Here is an 18,980-nt window from a genome sequence, read left to right on the forward strand (position 1 = left end):
CCACTGAAATGACTCCCCTGGTGTTCAACCGTTCTCTGTGGGTTTGGGGTCAGCCTGTTTTGCATCTCTGCCTCTCCTACAAGTCTCGATGTGGACTCTTCTTTATATCCTTAGTTACAGGGATTTTGTTCAGCTAGTCTTTTGATGATTCTTGTGGTTGATTGTTCTAATAATTTATTTGTAATTTTGATGTGATCCTGGGAGGCAGTAGGCATAGCATTTACCTAATCCACCATTTTGGACCCAAATCCCTCCTGATAGTTTTAGACAATACATTTCTAGGAGAGCTGATATTTTCTTTTTCTTTTCCTCCTCCTCGTTTTTGGTGGGGAGGGGCCTGGGAAATGATAGTTTCAATCAATTAAGTGGCCTATATAGGTTCATAAAGATGCATGTTTTCAAAAGTTGAGTTTGAAACTCCAAAAGTTATTGCTGGAAAAATGTAAGTATTTGAAAACCAGTACTAAAAGACTACTAGTACGCGCAGTGATGACTTAGATATATAATTCTTGAGATTTACAAAACACACAATTGTCACATTTACCTTGCTCTGTATAATCCTATCTTCCCTAACTTCAGAGTAGAAAATGGAGCAACTACTCCTCATTTCACAGATGAGGAAATTGAGGCTTATAGAAGTTATCACTCACTCAGGATCACACAGCGTATAGGTAGTGCTAAAACTGGATGCAACACCATGGTTGTGACTTACTCTGCCCAATGTTTGTCATATGGTCTTCCCAACCATACTTATTCCCAAGTATAACAAGCACAGGTTGTACATTCTGATGTGTGACCTGGGGAAACAGCTGACTCTCTGAACTTCAGCCTCCTTGCCTTTTCTATATTTTGTTGAGCTATAGTATGTGACAGTGGTAGGTGGCACAATCATAGAGAGAAATCAGTAAAGCAGACCATTTAACTGTTATTATAAACCAATAACATTGATTTCAAATATTTATCCCCAATTCCTTCCCAATGAGTGAGTTGTCTTTATGTCTTTTAAAGGGACACATAACATTCTAGCAAAAATGAATTCAATTCAACAAATATTTATGGAGCAAATTCTGTATAGGAAGCATTGGGTTAAATGAAGTAGATAAATAGATAAAATAGATGCCACCACCTCCCTGGAGCTCATGGTCAGGTAACATATTTCTCAGATCATCTTCCTCAGCCATGTATGAGCTAGTTAAAAGTGCAGATTCATGAGGCCCATCCCAGTTTTACTGAATCAGGATCATTAGGGGCAGGGAGTGGGGCCTAGAAATGTCGATTCTAAACACAGAGAGGTGATTATGTTCTCACTCACAAACAGGTCATTCAAAACTACTACATTATCTAATCAGTTTTCCCCATTTGAGTGACTTGCATTAATTATTTAAACAGATTATTTGAAAATATATGGCCATGACCCAGGAGGAGGCCATGACTGAGACAGGGAAAAATGTTACAACATCATGGTTCTAAACACAAGTATAAGTGTGTTCTCCTCCCCCCTGCTTTGCCTGTTGGGGACTAGCTCAGTGAAAGGTTGATCTGATAGAGCCTTGACTGAGGAGGAAGGGAACTTGGAACCCAATTTCCAGTCAGCCAGTAATTCATACGCGCTCTCTGACTCTGTCCTCATTTGTGCAGTTAGGCAGGATGGCCTGGGTGAGTATGACATACCCTTCCAGTGAACATGCAAAATCTAGCAGGGAACCTCAACTTATTGTCTGCTGAAGATTCATATTGCATAGTATTTCCTGTCTGCAAAGCCAAGGCCAAACAACACAGAATGATTCTAGAATGTTCAAAAAGAGTAAAATTCAAGATGCCCATCTGTTGGCCAGTTAAATATATAGAAATGGAATTTAAGAAAGCATAATCCCGGTTGCCTTCCAGAAAGTAAAGATTTCATGGAATTATTCATTCAAGCATATTTATGGAGTTTCTTCTATATTTCAGGCACTATGCTAAGTATCAGCATTGTGCAGGGATGGGCTCTGTTAGCATAATTCTGCAGATGAGCCCAAGTCTCCTGCTAGCATTCCTCTTTCTCCTGTCAAAGCAGAAAGAGGTGCTTTGACTAAGCAGAGTAGTGGTGGAGAATCAGTTGAGCTCTTCTCTGCATGAAGTCTACTCCCTCAAAGGTGGAACTCACTTCCTACCAGAGAAACGAAGTGTATACGGAACCAAACTGAAAGCTTTCCATCACATTGCCTTTCAACATTTCTCGCTGCTTTTAAAAAGGCGAGAGAGAATCAGATTCGGTGACACCACTTTTAATGGAGTCTTTACCTTTGATGGTTTGAAGGAGAAATCACTGTATGTGCTTGTTACGGAAATGCTGTCTCACAATGTCAGTTGGCGTTTTCCTAGTCACAGACAGGGATTCACATACAGCACTGATTCTGGGCCCTGGAGCAGATGGACCAGTCGCTCCCAGGAGGTCATTTGAGGCAGCTGACAATTTCCAGTGATGGTTCCCTTCGTGTGGTGGTTGGTGTCCATCGCAGGCCCTCTGAAGCCCTGGATTTTATCAGGCTGGCATCTTGCTGCCTTCCCACCTCTTCCAGGCAGCGCATGGCATTACAGGAAAGTCAGGCAGTGGTCCTAACTAATCGTGCTAACCTATGACACAAGTGAATAACTGGTCGTTTACTGTGGGGTTGATTCTCTCTCCAGCCACCAAGGAAGGACCCTCCCACTGCCTCCACTGAGACTCTGGGAGAGTTGATCAATTTTGCCTTGTCATATTCTCTTTCAAAGTTAACGTTTAATACATTTATTAGTACTGATTACCAAATTATTTCAGGCTTTCTGAAAAAAAAAGCTTAGAAAATACAGGCAAGCACAAAGAAGAAAAACCGCATTCCTCCTTTCATTTTTCTATTGCGAATATGTTATATACACTTTTCTCTCTCTCTTTTTTTTCCTGAAGCAGGGATCATATTGCAGGTAACATGCTGTTATTACTTTTCACTCAACACTATATTAGGGATATTTCCCCTGCCTTTAAATCTTCTTTTAAAATAGGAGTTTTAGAACTGCACATTACTCTTTAGGATTTATGTGCCAAACCCTATTTAATCACTCTCTAGTGTTAGATGTTTGGAGTATTTTTCCTCTTCTAACTTTTGTGTACTATTCTATCAGGACTATACTTGCATTCAACTTTTCTGCACATCTGTGATATTTTTCCCCCTTAGCATAAATACTTCAAAGTGAAATTACTGGTTAATCAGGCTATTTTAAAATTTTATGAGCTTGCGTCATCTGCAACCTGGGGAAGACCTGGATTAAATTCACGAGCACACTGCAAGCGGTGGTGGTTCATAACCTTGGTTAATTTGATAGATTAAAACGGGTATCTACTTGTTACAAAAGTTTTCATTGTTTTGATAACTATGAATGTTGAAGTGTTTTCCTCATAGGTTGACCGGATTTTTGTGTTTCCCTTTATTATTATTTTTTCATTTTATGTTTATTAATACTGTTGGTTTATGTATTGTCCGCTGTCATTAAAGCATCTTTTTATTATCTTGTAAACTCTTTATTAGCATAATTGTTCACAGGCTTTTGTCTGACGTTCATATTTTAACGATAAAATTTTTACTTTATTTTTATGAGGCAAATGTTTCTAAAATCTTTTCACAATCTTTTCCTTTTGCTGTCTGATTACTTTATACTGAAAATGAGTAAATGCAAACTACACTCCCCTTTAGTTCTTATATGAGCCATTTTTTTTTTTTTTTTTTTTAGATTTTATTGGGGAAGGGGAATAGGACTTTATTGGGGAACAGTGTGCACTTCAGGACTTTCTTCCAAGTCAAGTTGTTGTCCTTTCAATCTTAGTTGTGAAGGGTTTTGTTCAGCTTCAAGTTGTTGTCCTTTCAGTCTTAGTCGTGGAGGGCGCAGCCCAGCTCCAGGTCCAGTCGCTGCTGCCAGCCGCAGGGGGCACAGCCCACCATCCCTTGCAGGAGTCAAACCGGCAACCTTGTGGTTGAGAGGATGCGCTCCAACCAACTGAGCCATCCGGGAGCTCAGCGGCAGCTCAGCTCAAGGTGCCGTGCTCAATCCTAGTTGCAGGGGGCACTGCCCACCATCCCTTGTGGGAGTCGAGGAATTGAACTGGCAACCTTGTGGTTGAGATCCCACTGGCCCATGTGGGAATCGAACCGGCAGCCTTCGGAGCTAGGAGCATGGAGCTCTAACCGCCTGAGCCACTGGGCTGGCCCCATGAGTCAATTTTTTAAACTTATTTAACTTACCTGGAATTTATTATATTTTGATGTTTAAGGGACATAGGTATTTATTATTTTGGGGGGGAGGGATCTAAGTACCATTTATGAAATAGCTCCTCCACTGATTTAAATGCCCTCTTTGGTCTGTATTGACTATGTACAGATTTTAAAATTTAAATCACTTTCTATTCTTTTCCACCCACCTACTCTTAGGTCAATGCACTCGTTTCAGTTACTGTAAATTTTAAATTTATTTTAATACCTAGCATTTTACATTCCCTGGCTTTCTCTTTTTAATTTGGAAATTATCCTTCATTTCTACTTTTCTTTCTGCTTTTCAATATGTGAGTTTTCCCCTTTGATTATTCAGATGAACTATTGCTGTAAATGTTCCTTGGATGTTTCAGCTTACCTTTCCAGCTAACTTGTTCTCAGGTTTCCCTCCTTACACAGGCTTCCACTTCAGACCACAAACCTCCATGGAGTGCCAGTTAGTGCCTCCTGACTGACACCAGACCCCGGTCACTGTTAACCGTGGCTCTTCCCCTCCCCCATGCCTCCTGTCGTTACTTCTACCCTTCTCCTTCCCTCTAATTGTGTGATTTTTTTTCTCAACCTATACAGAGAAATAGCTCAGGCTCTTGGGTGGGGAAGTTATACTTTTCCAAGCTAAAACTGCTTGTATTTCTTTTTTCATCCTATGGGATTTGCCAAAGTACCTACATGTTCACGAACTGTCTCTAACGACCTGAAAAATATCAGTTTGAGCAGTAATCTCAAACTGTAATTTGCCTTGGAGTTCCATTTATTTTCAGTGGAGAGAAACAAGCACTGTTCTCCCAGATTTGCTTCCCCAACAACAGCTCAGTGTTCTGTGGTACAAACTACCATCTCCTTGACTATAGGGATCAAGTATGTAGAAACTGTATTTCTCTCGTGTTTTCCTGCACACGTTGATGATAAGTTTTACATCAAAATCAAATGTAATATTGTGTAATGCTGTTGAGGGTCTTTAATGAATGAAGAAGTTAGCATACATGTTTTGCAAGTAAGTTCCATCCCATTTCATTAGTTTCACATTTGCCCTGTCACTTGTTCTTTCTGTGACCCACAGTATCTATCACTGCTCTTTTCTAGATGTAATATCGAAATCTTCTAAGAGACAGTGAAGCACCATGGTTAAGAGAAAGAGCCCGTGAACTTCTTCTGTACAAGGCAGATAGTAAACATTTCTGGCTTCATGAGCCCTGAGTCTATTGCAGCTCCCCACATCGGTTCTCAGAGTGAAAAATAATAAAAGGTAATATGTAAACCCATGAGCATCGCTGTTTTCCTGTAGAACTTTACAAAAATATATGACAAGCGGTGTTTGGCCTATGGGACGTGGTTTGGTGACCCCTGGTTCTGATGGCAGGCCTGGAGCCAAGGTTACATGGGAATGAATATCCGTTCACCACTTTCTAGGTGTGTGATTTTTAACTCCTTTGTGCCTCAAAACCAGGCCATCCATAAATGAGGCTGTTATAGTGTCTACTTTAAAGGCTCATTTTGAGGATTGAAGGGATTGGTGCAGCTAAAGCTTTTAGAATCTATGTGCCTGGAACATAATAAGCCCTAAACTAAGTGTTAAATTCTGTGTACTACATAGATCATTGATAAATTCATCCCCAGAAGAACATTTTCAACTAGTTTTAAACATGTTATTAATGCACATTTGCCTGTCTTTTAATTTCTGTTGTTTAGGCCTTGGTTCCTCCTCTATTCTTCCCCAATATAAAATCTTTAAGGAAATTCTAGTGGAAAAATCTAATTGCTGCCTGTCCTGTTGTTTTATTTCCGGAAGGTACAATTGCAGTGACAACAGTGGATCTTCGCAGGATACTTTGTAACACAGAAAACAAGGTTTGCTTTGTTATTGCCACTGAGCTGCTCTTTGCGTGTGTTTCTTTTCACAGGGTTTGCCAGTCAAGATCTATTTACCCCATGGTTTCTTGGCTAATTATTTCCAGTATGGCACTGATTGAGCTGTTAATAAAGTGCGAAGGTGTCTTGCAGATACATTCTGCGTCTTAAAGAAGGCTTCTACTTCTGAAACTACAAACTGCTGTGTCCTCCAGTCCCCCCAAGATTCTGGCGATAGCATCTCCAATTGTAAAATTAATCAAACTTCTCTCAGTGACAGAAATGTTAATTTAAAATTTTTGTCACAATTACTGGGAGTGTTATTGCAGCTTCTGACTTGTAATTAATTTCTCCTTCCCTTTCTCCATCACTGGGTTAGACTCCTTTGTAATAGTGATAAATGAAATAGCTGTCTGACCTTTTTTTTTTATTTAAAATAAATTACTTTACAAGAAAAAAATTACCTCTAGGTAATCAACACCTTCAGATAAACAGGGGAACATGGAACATTAGGTACTTTATTGTTTCCCTCTCCTCTCTTTTTAATTTGTGTGTCTTCAGTGATTGAAATGACAAATGGGGACAGAACAAAGTGAGTCTACTTTTATGGCTGTGTTCTCATGTGGAACTAATTTGGGCTGCGGTGTTGGTTTTTACGGGTACTGAGGAACACCAGCAAAATCAGAGTGTGGTACTAAGGAGAGATTGTAAATTAGAATACAAGAAACCCACAGGGGAAAAAAGGAAACAAGATGTTCTGTTCACTTGAGCAATACTCAAGTGCCCTACTGTGAACCAGCCCCCTACTACTCCAAGTGTGGACTATAGACCAGCCTCTGTGACACCTGGGAGCTTGTTAGAAGTGCAGAATCTCAGGCCCTGCCCCAGTCCCTCTGAATCAAACAAGATCCTCATGTAACTCGCGTACATTTTAAAATTTGGAAAATGCTGGAGCCCGGACTTAGAGATGGGGTGTCTGTGGAGGTGGTTACAAGTGAGGTTCGCAAACAAACAGCAAAGCTTATATCGCCATTACTTGTGCAAAGAATAAGAGATTCAAGTTGCATATTGGAAAGTCAGAACATAAATAATTCAAGGTCTGGGATGAAAAGAGATACTCACAAACAGGAATTGCTTTTCTAGTCCCAGCTTTGCTGTGACTGTCAGAATTGTCTGCTTTTGAAAAGCGGGACCATTCAGCACTATCAGAGCAGGAGGCTGACACACATCTGAGTGAGTGGAAAGGACGATGGAAGCTGCTAGACCCAACTGCAAAAAGCCAATGCACTTGTTATAAGGATGTAAAAAGCTTTTATAGAGCAAGTGGGTTCGTTTATTTGTTTGTTTGTTTGTTTGTTTATCTAGAGAGACTATGAGAGAATGAATAAGGATTTTCTGCTTCTTGCAATTGAATGATGGGACATGGGAAAATAGTACCTGCTGAGATGCTGGAAACAGAAGAATATGTAGATGTAGCAGCACTTGCTGGCGACCCACCCACAGCAGGCCAGCCCCAGCCGTAAAGACAAGAAAGACTCTACTCTGGGGGAACTGAGTCTGAATGTGGGGTGGGGGTGGGGGGCAAACAATTGCCTTAGTTCCTCTTTGGGCTCCTTTTATTATTTCCTTGGGGATCCATTTCTTTTGTCATGAATCCAGTCGGTGGCTCTATACGTATTCAGCTTCTATTTTTGCCTCCAGATTTTATCACAAATAAAGCTAATAAATGGTGGTGAATTCTGGGACCACATTCATAGGAGTGGGGACAGTTTGAGTGTAACCTCCTGATGTAACTGGGACGCGCTTATTGGTTCTCGTTGTCAGTTATCAAGGTAGTGAAAGAGGCTGGTTTTTAACCCTCCATCCTCAGCAGAGGGGCGTGTGAATAGGGATTATGCACACAGTGCTTTTCTGGGGAAAACAAGGCTGGCTTGGGAGCTTTGTTGTGAAATCCTCTGTCAGAATTAATTAAGGGACTCAGGTAATTAAAATGTGTGCATCCAGATGGCCCCCAATGGCTTGTTTCTTAATATGGGATTCGTTTTGAAATATCTGAAATACAAGTAAAAAGACTACATGAACTTTTTGGGGGGTTCAACTTAAATAAAGAAGCTAAAAAACATTTGGATCAAATTATATCTTATTGGCAGTTATGGTTAGGATGACACCACTCCACCTTTAAACTTTGTCATGTGAGGTGTAAATCCTCAAATTGGAGCTCAGGCATGGGAGGCCCTACAGACATGTTGGTATTATTGTTAAAACCCAGCCACGTCACAAACAAACACATTACAGGTGGCAAGGCTGGTAGGAGATAACTGCCAGCCCCCAGGTTCCGTAGGAGGCACTCGCCTTGAGATCAGACTCCTCTGGCCCTTGATAAACTGAGTTATCACCAACACACACATGCTGCTGGATAGATGATTTCAGTCACCAAATGGAGATTTAAAATGACTTTGTAACACACTGCATTAGGTTAATTATCTTTTCAGAGTGTTTTGGAAAGACTCTATGTTCTAGTAATAAGGCTACAGGGGACCTGGTATGAACTGGCCTTTTCTTATTTATTTAGAAAATCACACATTGTTGCTCCCTGCCTTGCAGGACACCCAGTGAGTGTCTCTTGTGGCACTTTCTTCCTCTGCCAGTCCAGTGTCCTGTTGAGCTGTCTCCCCTCTCAGCTCCATTCAACCCACTGCCTGTCCCAGGAGGGTGTTCTCAGCAACAACTGCCCTCAAAAAAGGTTCCCATGCATGTCTATGATCCCGACATTGTGACAGGGACATCTTAGTTCAGCAGGGAGCCTCATGAGGGCAGAAGCAGGATCTTACTCATCAGACGACCCTAGCCCCGGGCACACACTTGAGAAGGAGACGCCAAAGTGTGTGTGTCTAATGGGTGCTGGTGAAGCACATCCTGTCACCAGAATGTAGTGGGCACTCAGAGTTGGTGGAATGCGGGACCTGTGTGACTTCTGAACTTAAAATTCCTTACCTTTCTTTGCTTTCTACATGATACAGTCAGAACTCTCTCACGTCACCTCCAAGGTCCTCTACAAGGCTCCCTCATGCCACTTCTCATGTTACTCTAAGGTTTAGCCCCACTGAGATTTCCAAGACCCTGAAGGCATCAAACTTCCTCTTGCCGTTGGATGTACAAAATGCGCTTTCCTCTCCCTGGAATAGTTTTCTCCCCTCCATCCCTACCTTTCACATTCCTTTGCTGGTCACTTCCTGTTCCTCTTTAGCTCCCTGCTTCACTACTTGTTTGGAAAGCTTCCCTGAGTCTCCAATGCTGCTCCACACCCATGTCTGTTCCCGCGGCATCTCATCCTGCCCCTACACTCCCAAATTACTTGGCAGTTTCACCTTCTGGACTGTGAACTCATTGAGGACCAATGTCACACCTGTCCTATTTATTGATTGATCCCCAGCCCATAGCACGATGCCCTGCACAGAGCAGGCACCCAGTTAATTCGTGTTGATGGACTAAATTCCCAGTTTGGTTATAGGTAAGCAGATTGTCATCAGCATAGAGAACAAGGCTCCAGACCTGGTGGCCTCATTAAGCGTGGAAGAACCTTCACAGAAACACTTGAGATTTGTATGGATTGTAGAGATTCTACCATTGTAGCAGCTGAGAAATGTGCTCAGAAGGCTACCTGGAACAGTTGATATTGGGGGTCAGGACCCCCAGGCGTCTGATTTAAACAGAGCTCTAATACTCAAGGGCAAGGGGTTCTTTGAAGTCTGTGAACTCCTGAAATTGAATGGAAAATCTTGTGTGTCACTGATAAGAGTTGATTATCCATCTCTGATTGTCTTCTCACCTTTCCAATCCCACTCTTCATTAAATAGGATTTCAGTTCTTGTGTTAACTACTTCTCACCTTTCATATGGCACAAGGTACAACGAGTTGCTATATAACTCTGTTGATAAGGGATTCTGAATGCATTTGTCCCAGAGATCTTAGCGTATATAGAATATTTCATTTCATTTCACCCTTTGGCATTACTATCAGAAAATTACTTGGTAGGTACATGTGAAAATTTGTTTTAGTCAATGTGTCAAGGAATCTCTCTAAGTTTATAGAATGTCCTGGAAAATAAGAAATGCAGTTGCTGGCATTTTCTGGGCATTTCTTATATTCTGTGTATAGAGTTAGAAGTTTTTCAGAATTGTATCTCATTTGAATGCTCTTGGTAGCGTACTATTGTTGTTGCCATTTTATCAATGAGGAAATCAAGGCCCAGAGAGAGAGTCTTGCTTAATTTTCCCAACAGCATGTGGCTAGTGAGAATCAAAGTCAATATTTGACCTCAAACAGTTTGTTTCTAGAACCCATGTTCTTATCCAATATATATTGTGGGTGACATTGTGGACTTCATTTTACAGAAAAGAACACTTTGGGTCAGAGAAGTTAAGTAACTTAACCAAGTGGTTAAGTTACTTGTGGTCCTTGTGGTTTGCAGAGCCAGGTATGAAACCAGCCTGATTCCGAAGTCAGTGTTGGTGACCTCACGTTCTCCTGTTTCCTGGTGGTGCTTCTGGTTTGAACCAGTTCCTTAGAAAACTCACTAGGGGTTTTAGCAACAACTTCCTGCTTTAGCTGTACAAATGCTTCAGCATGGAATAGCTCCTACCTGGGAGCCGCTTTCACTCCCTTTTGTCCAGGAAACAGTTATACTGTGTACTTACTTCCCAGTCCCTTCACATCTGTGACTCATGTCACTTCCAGTGGGGGTTCTGATGGCAGTAGCTTTAGTAAATTGTCTTAAGAGGATCTAGTATGGTATGAATCATCACCAGCTGTGAGTGTTGGTGGAAGCATTACTAGAGCTTTTGGAAGTACTTTGTTTGAATTCTGTGGCCATGGAATCATTCTTTATTCTTCACTGTTATTATTAAGCACAATGTCCTATAGCTGTAAATAGTGAGGTATGACTCTAGACTGAGGGATCTTTTAAAAAGTATTTTCAATAATGTACCATCCTGTTGGATGAGGTCATTGAGAGGATGTGACCACCTGTTGACTGCGAGCTGGGCTTGAGAAACTGGAAGCTCCTTACTCCCTCTCCTGTCTTTGGAGTATACATCCCACCCACCATTCCCCACTAGGAGCTGTTTCAAAGATGCAGCCTTGAGATAGTCAGAGGTGGTTGACACCATCTGGACAGTATATGTGACTGAACCAAGTTAAGACCTTTAAGATTCTGGTAGGTGGGTACAGAGATCTACTCGTCTTGTGGGTGCCCAGGACAAGCCTCGTATGTAAGTTCCCTTATTTAAACCTGCCACCTACCAATCTGGAGTGGTCTTCATCTTTCTTCAGTATCTTCTTGCCCTCCATGAATGGGGGCCGGTTTGCAAACCAACACATTCAAAGTGTTCCTTCTTCTGGTAAGCTCTGCTTTCCAGATCGCTGAATTTATAAGCCAGAGTGGGTGTGTTTAGCTGGGTTTGGCCTGTCAGAACTCATCAGCCACCTTCTGTAGAGTAGAACTGTTTCCTGCTGACCTGCCTGGCAAGACTTTTATACCTGTGTGCTATGACGGTATTGCTTGGTTTTATTCAATAATTCTTCGCAGCAGGTCAACAATGTATCAGGCATAGGGATACAGGGCAAACTAGAGAGCTAAGACCCTTGACCTTGAGGGAGCTGGGCTACAAACAGAAGAAGAACAGTCAAAGACAAAACTGTGCAGTGAGCTAAATGCTGTGAGGGACGCAGAGAGAGAGCAGTGATAGTGAGAGGATGGGTGGACCTAAATACCAACGACTTTTAGGGGTGGCCTCTTTCAGGAGGTTATGTTTAGATGAAACTTGAAAAACTGAGAGAAAAGCAGGGAAGAAGAATACCAGGCAGAAGAAACAGCGTATGTAAAATCCCTGAGGTGAGGGAAAGCTTGGAAAATTTTAAAAACCTGGGAGCCACTTTCACTCATATAGAGTCTAGAGTCATACCTCACTATTTATAGCTATAGCTACATGCTCATTGAAAGTGGAGCATACTCACTGGACAATGAGGAGTTCAGGGATGGTTGTCATGTGAGATACTGTTGGAGGTGGAGGCAGGGTCGGGGCTGTGCTGGACCTTGTGAGTGTTGGTATGTTTACAGGGACATTGGTAGACCAGTGCTGTGCTTTAGGCAGAGAAGTCATATGATGTCATTGATGATCATAAAAGCTCTTTCTAGCTACTCTGTCAAGATTGGATTGGACTGAAAACTAGAAAATATTGCTTTGAAGAGATTTAAAAAGATATAAATAAATGAAAGATATCTTGTGTTTATGGATTAGAAGGCTTAATAGTATTGAAATGATAATATTACCCAAAGCAATCTATAGATGCAATGTAATGTTTATGACTATCCCTATGACATTTTTTGCAGAAATAGAAAAAAACAAATTTCATATGAAATCTCAAGAGATCCTGGATAGCCAAAACAATGTTGAAGAAGAATAAAGTTGGAGGACTCACACTTCCTGATTTGAAAAATGACTATGGCATTATACTAATCAGAAACAGTGTGTTAATGACATAAGGGCAGACATAAAGACCAATGGAATAGAATAGAGATTCCAGAAGTAAACCCTAGCCTATATGATCAAGTGATTTTTGACAAGGATGTCAAGACCATTCAATGGGGAAAGGACTGTCATTTCAACTAATGGTTCTGGGAAAACTGGATATCCACATACAAAAGAATGAAGTTGGACCCGTACCTTGTGCCATAAAAAGTAACTCAAAATGGATAAAGGACCAAAATGTGAGATTTAAAACTATAAAACTCTTAGAAGAAAATAGAGGAAAATTTTCATGACTTTGGACTTGGCAATGACTTCTTGGATATGACACAAGCAACAAAAAGAAAATAGATAAATTAGACTTCATCAAAATTAAAAACTGTTTTACACCAAAGGACACTATCAAGAGAGTGAAAATACAAGCTTCAGAATGGGGAAAATATTTGTACGTTATATATCTCATAATAGATTAATATCCAAATTATATTTTAAAACTCCTACAACTCAACAAAAAAAACCCAAACTCCATTTAAAAATAGGCAAAGTACTTTAATAATCATTTCTTCAAATAAAATATATTAATAGCCAACAAGCACATGAAAAGATGTCCAACATTACTATTAATCAGGGAACTGTAAGTCAAAACCACAATTGAGATACCACTTCACATCCATCAGGATGGCTATTATTAAAAAATATATATAATAAGATGTGGAGAAATTGGAACTCTTGTGCATTGCTGGTAGGAATGTAAAATGGTGCAGCTTCTGTGGAAAACAATATGGTGGTCCCTCAAAAAGTTGAACATAAGCCTACCATGTGATCCAGTAACTACTTTTGGGTATATATCCAAAATAATTGAAGACAGAAACTGAAGCAGAAACTTGTACATCAGTGTTCATAGTAGGATTATTCACAATAGCCAAAATATGGTTACCCAAATGACTATCAGTAGACAAATAAACAAAATGAGGTATATACGATAGCATATTATTCAGCCTTAAAAAGGAACGGAATTCTGATACACGGTACAACATGGATAAACCTTGAAAACATTATGCTAGGTCAAATAAGCCAGCCAAAAAAGGACAAGTATTGTATGATTCCACTTACGTGAAATACCTAAAAGGGGAAAATTCATAGAGATAGAAAGTAAAATAAATGTTGGAGGAAGTTATTGTTTAATGGGTACAGAGTTTCAGTTTGGGATGATGAAAAGTTCTGGAAATGGAAAATAGTGATGTTGTATAACATTGTGAATGTACTTAATGACATTGAATTGTACACATAAAATGGTTAAAATGATAAATTATGTTAGGTATTTTTTATGACAGCTTTTAAAAATTAGGAAACATTAGATTGGAAGAAGGGAAGGAATATAGATTGGAAGAAGAGAGAATGTAAACCAGCAAACCAGTAAGAAAGCATTTTGGGCAGTGGCTAAGGTAAGAGATAATGGTATACTGGATTAGGCAGGCCAATAAAAGTGAAGAAAGGGGATTTTGTGGGTGTGCGTGATTTGTAAGGATGGAATATTACCCACTACTTTTTTTTAATCTTGAGCCAAAATAAAGGTACTTCTTACTGAAATATATTTTACCTTGGCAAGTATCTGTCATTACAATGGCTCAAGCACCTATAAATGCTTGCCCAATTTGAGTAGAAAGTTCATTGGATGTCAAGTACCCTCATTTTTGACATGTATATGTTCATCCCTTGGGTATTCCTTATACCCGAGGTTTACCCATCTGGTGCCAGAAAAACCAGCATTAGTATTAAGGGTCTCTCACTTCATGGTCATATCTGTAAATAAAATTTCCCCAAATTCTCCGCAGGCATTTGTTTTTGAGAAGGCAAGGTAGCATATAAAATATTGATTTTTATGTAGCATTTGCATTGCAAATTAGCTCTTTAGAACAGGTAGAATTTTTTTTTCTTTTTTGCATCACCAATAATGACAAAATAACTTCCATCCTTACCAGCTCATCTTTCTGAGATTTATGCAAAAAAACATTACACTGGAGGCCGATGTACAAAGGTTCTACCAAATGGTCACAACTTCCTAAAGTGATAGTTTTTCTCCTTGTTCCAGTGGATATTGTGGAGGTTCAATTTGGAAAGTGTATTGTTTTTGAAGCCTGTTCATTAAAGCAAAGAGAAATACTGTAATGACTCCTGTATACAAATTTGGCCCTGCTTTCTGGAGCAGAATAGCAACGTTGGTATTTACAGTGGGTGACAATGCATTGCTTAGGCCTATGATGAAGTTATTTGAGGATGATGGACTTGGGGTTAGCCTCTGTGGAACTGAAAGTGTGATCCTAAAGGGTACCATAACTCGTGATCAGCATCGTAGGGGGGCCATATGTGTCAGTAGGGACCCTCGTCCACGGATACTGAATTTCAGCATAAGGAAAACAGTCTCCTTTAGAAGGTGGCAGGGGTCTTTTGAGAAAGATTTTATAGTCATTTTCTTTTCCAATTTTATAATAAAGTAATCTTCCTAACACATCTTGAGTTATGAGGAAAACACTCATGACCCCTACTATTAACACAACAGTGACAATTTTAGTGAGCTTTCAGTAAATGGTAACTAATGTGCCAGGAACTGTGTTAAGGGTCTTTCATGTACTGAACTGTGTGTCCCTAAAATTCCTAAGTAGAAGTCTTAACCCCTAACTTGATTATATCTGAAGATAAGGACTTTAATGAAGAAATTAAAGTTATGTGAGGTCACAAGGGTGGGGCCCTAATCCAGGTGTACTTACAAGCAAAGGAAGAGACACCAGAAATCTGCTAAGGACAGAGTGAGAAGAGAGGCCTAATCAGACACCAGTCCTGCCGGTTTCTTGATTTTGGACTTCCAGCCTCCAGAACTGTGAGAAAATACATTTTTGTAGTTTAAGCCCCACAGCCTGTGGTATTTTATTATGGCAGCCCTAGAAGACAGGTGCTTATATACAGGTGCTTTATATAACTAACACAGCTTATCTTCACAACCAACCTATGAGGTAGATATTGTTATTCTGATCTTATAGACTCTAATGCTCAGATAGGCTAGGTAAATTACAAGTATCGTAAGCAGGCATTGAACCTGAGCAATCTCCACTCAGACTTTGTGAGTCATAGTTCTCACCAAAGAAATTAAAGAGTCATTACTTTCTTCTCTTAAATGGCTTATTTTCTATTGTTTTGATATTAGATGTGGTGTTTTACCTGCCTTGTATCTTCATCACTCAGTAATAACACACAGCAGGTCCTCACAACTTCATTGAGTAAAAGATGTAGAGGCACCGTAAGTAGAAGTTAATGTGGAGATATTTGGATTATCAACCATTTAATTGTTTTGACTTGACATATTTTTTTTCCTCTGCTTGAAATATGCATTGTCCAGATAGAAAATCCAGCTGCATGTCATGAGGACTTGACTAAATATATTTTGAGGGAAATTTATGATTCTTGGACAATTCATTGTACAAAAAAATAAATAAATAAAAATACAGGAAGATAACCTGGCACCATTGAGGTTTTTAGGCAGGAAAGTGGTTATTGGTATATTTGTCAAAGTAAAGAAGCTCATCTATATCACTAATTTGATCCAGGAGTGAATTTGCTGACTTCATAATTGAGTTGTTGAGTACAAAAAAAGCCTTTGGTCCATGTTCTCAACTATTTTCATTTCCTGGTGACTAACACTAGTGAGTCCTATATGTTTGGAAAGAAACAATTCCCCAAGTGACATTGTTCTAATTTTTCCATCTAAGGAGGATGGGACATTCCCTGAGCCTATTCCATGTCTTTTTTCCTCAGCTCTAGAAGAAAGTTTTCTCAAGTCAGAAGCATATGTACATGTCTTTTGCTTCTCCTTGAAATAATGTCACTAAAGGAGATAAATTATTCTTCTCTCCTTAGACGTTGGTAACAAATGACAGAGCTACACACATTAAAAAGAATTCCCAATCTTTAAGACCAAATTCACTGGGAACTCCCTATTTCCCAGTACATGGCCCTATATTGTCATGTGAGAGATAAGCAATAAGAGTTGTTCAATGGAAAAAAAAAAAACCTCTTTAAAGAGATTATTGGTCCTGGGTAAACTGAACTTTAGAAAACTAGATATATGACTATCCAGAAGGGAACATCTTTTAGATGTTGACTCCACAGTACTTAGGTGTTTCTTTCAATAGCATTCACCTCCAGAGACAGGCTGGATCAGGAAACCTGAAGTGTGAATGTTAGTAGTAAATTATCTAACACAGCATATTTATGCATATATATCTAATAAAACAATAGAACACCTTTTACGGATTCGTAATCCAACTTCAGTTTCCAAGAATTAACTTCTTTTAAAAAATAATTTTATTACTTTTCAATTACAGTATACACACAATATTATATTAGTTTCAGGTGTACAAAATCATGATTAGACATTTGTATAACTTAAGGGTTGATCCCCGATAAATCTGGTACCTATCTGACACCATACATAGTTATTACAGGACTATTGACTATATTCCGTATGTGCTATTTTACATCCCCATGACTATTTTGTAACTACCAATTTGTACTTCTTAATTTCTTCCCTTTATTCACCCACCCCGCAACCCCCATCCTATCTGGCAACTATCAAAATATTCTCTGTATCTATGAGTCTGTTTTTGTTTTGTTTGTTTATTTACTTTGTTCTTCAGATCCCACATATAAGTGAAATCATATGGCATTTGTCTTTTTCCGTCTTACTTACTTTATTCAGCATAATACTCTTTAGGTCCATCCATGTTGTTGCAGGTGGCAAGATTTCATTCTTTTTTATGGCTGAGTAATATTCCATCGTGTATATATATTGCCTCTTTATCCATTTATGCATTGATGGATACCAGGCTGCCTTCATATCTTGTCCATTGCAAATAATGTTGCAATAAACATAGGGATGCACATGTCTCCTCAAAGTAGTGTTTTGGGTTTCTTTAGGTAAATACCCAGAAGTGAGATTACTGGGTCCTTCTTTGTCTCTTGTTATAGACTTTTTTAAAAAGTCTTTTTGTCTGTTATAAGTATTGCTACGCCATTTGTTTGTTTTTATTTCCATTATCATGAAATATCTTTTTCTATCCCTTTACTTTCAGTCTGTGTGTGTCTTTCGATCTAAAGTGAGTCTCTTGTAGGCAGCATTTGTAAGGGTCTTCTTTTCTTATCCATTCAGCCACTCCATGTCTTTTGATTAGAGCATTTAATACATTTACATTTAAAGTAATTGTTGACAGATGTATAGTAATTACCAGTTTATTATTCATATTTTTTATTATATTATTATTATTATTATTGTCTTAAAGAAGCCCTTCTAAGATTCCTTGTAATACTGGTTTGGTGGTGATGAACTTTTTTAGCTTTTTCTTGTCTGGGAAGTTCTTTATCTGTCTTTCGATTCTAAATAATAGCTTTGCTGGGTAGAGTAATCTTGGGTGTAGGTGCTTGCATTTCATCACTTTGAATATTTTGTACCAATGTCTTCTGGTCTATAAAGTTTCTGTTGAGAAATCAGCTGACAATCTTATGGGAGTTCCCTTGTCGGTAACTAACTGCTTTTCTCTTGCTGCTTTTAAGATTCTTTCTTTGTTTTAACCTTTGGCATTTAAATTATGATGTGTCTTGGTGTGGGCCTCTTTGGTTTCATACTGTTTAGGACTCTCTCTGTTTCCTGGGTTTGCATATCAATTTCCTTCACTAGGTTAAGGAAGTTTTCCATCATTATTTCTTCAAATAGGTTTTCAATTCCTTGCTCTCTCTCTCTCTCTCTTCTCCTTCTGGTGCCCCTGTGAGGCAAATGTTGGTATGCTTCATGTCCCAGAGGCCCCTTAAATTCATTTGTTTGGATTATTTTTGCTGTTCTGATTGGGTGGTTTCTGCTACCTTATCTTCTAAATCGCTGATTCGATCTTCTGCTTCATCTCATCTACTGTTGATTCCCTCTAATATATTATGACAGTTATTGTATTTTTCATTTCTGACTGGCTCTTTTTTATGTTTTCTATCTCAATTTTTATGTTTCCTGTCTCTTTGTTGAAGTTCTCACTGAGATCATGGAGCATGATTTACACCAGTATTTTCAACTCTGCATCTGGTAGATTGCTTGTCTCCATTTTGTTTCGTTCTTTTTCTGGAGCTTTCTTCTATTATTTTATTTAGGACACGTTTCTTTGTCTCCTCATTTTGGCTGCCTCCTTGTGTTTGTTTCTATGTATTACATAGAGCTGCTATGTCTCCCAGTCTAAGGAGAGTGGCCTTATATAGTAGAGGTCCTGTGGGGCACAGTGATGCAGTC

Source organism: Rhinolophus sinicus, chromosome 5, assembly GCF_057876585.1.
Source record: "Rhinolophus sinicus isolate RSI-liver-muscle chromosome 5, RSI-T2T, whole genome shotgun sequence".
NCBI classification, from domain to species: domain Eukaryota; kingdom Metazoa; phylum Chordata; class Mammalia; order Chiroptera; family Rhinolophidae; genus Rhinolophus; species Rhinolophus sinicus.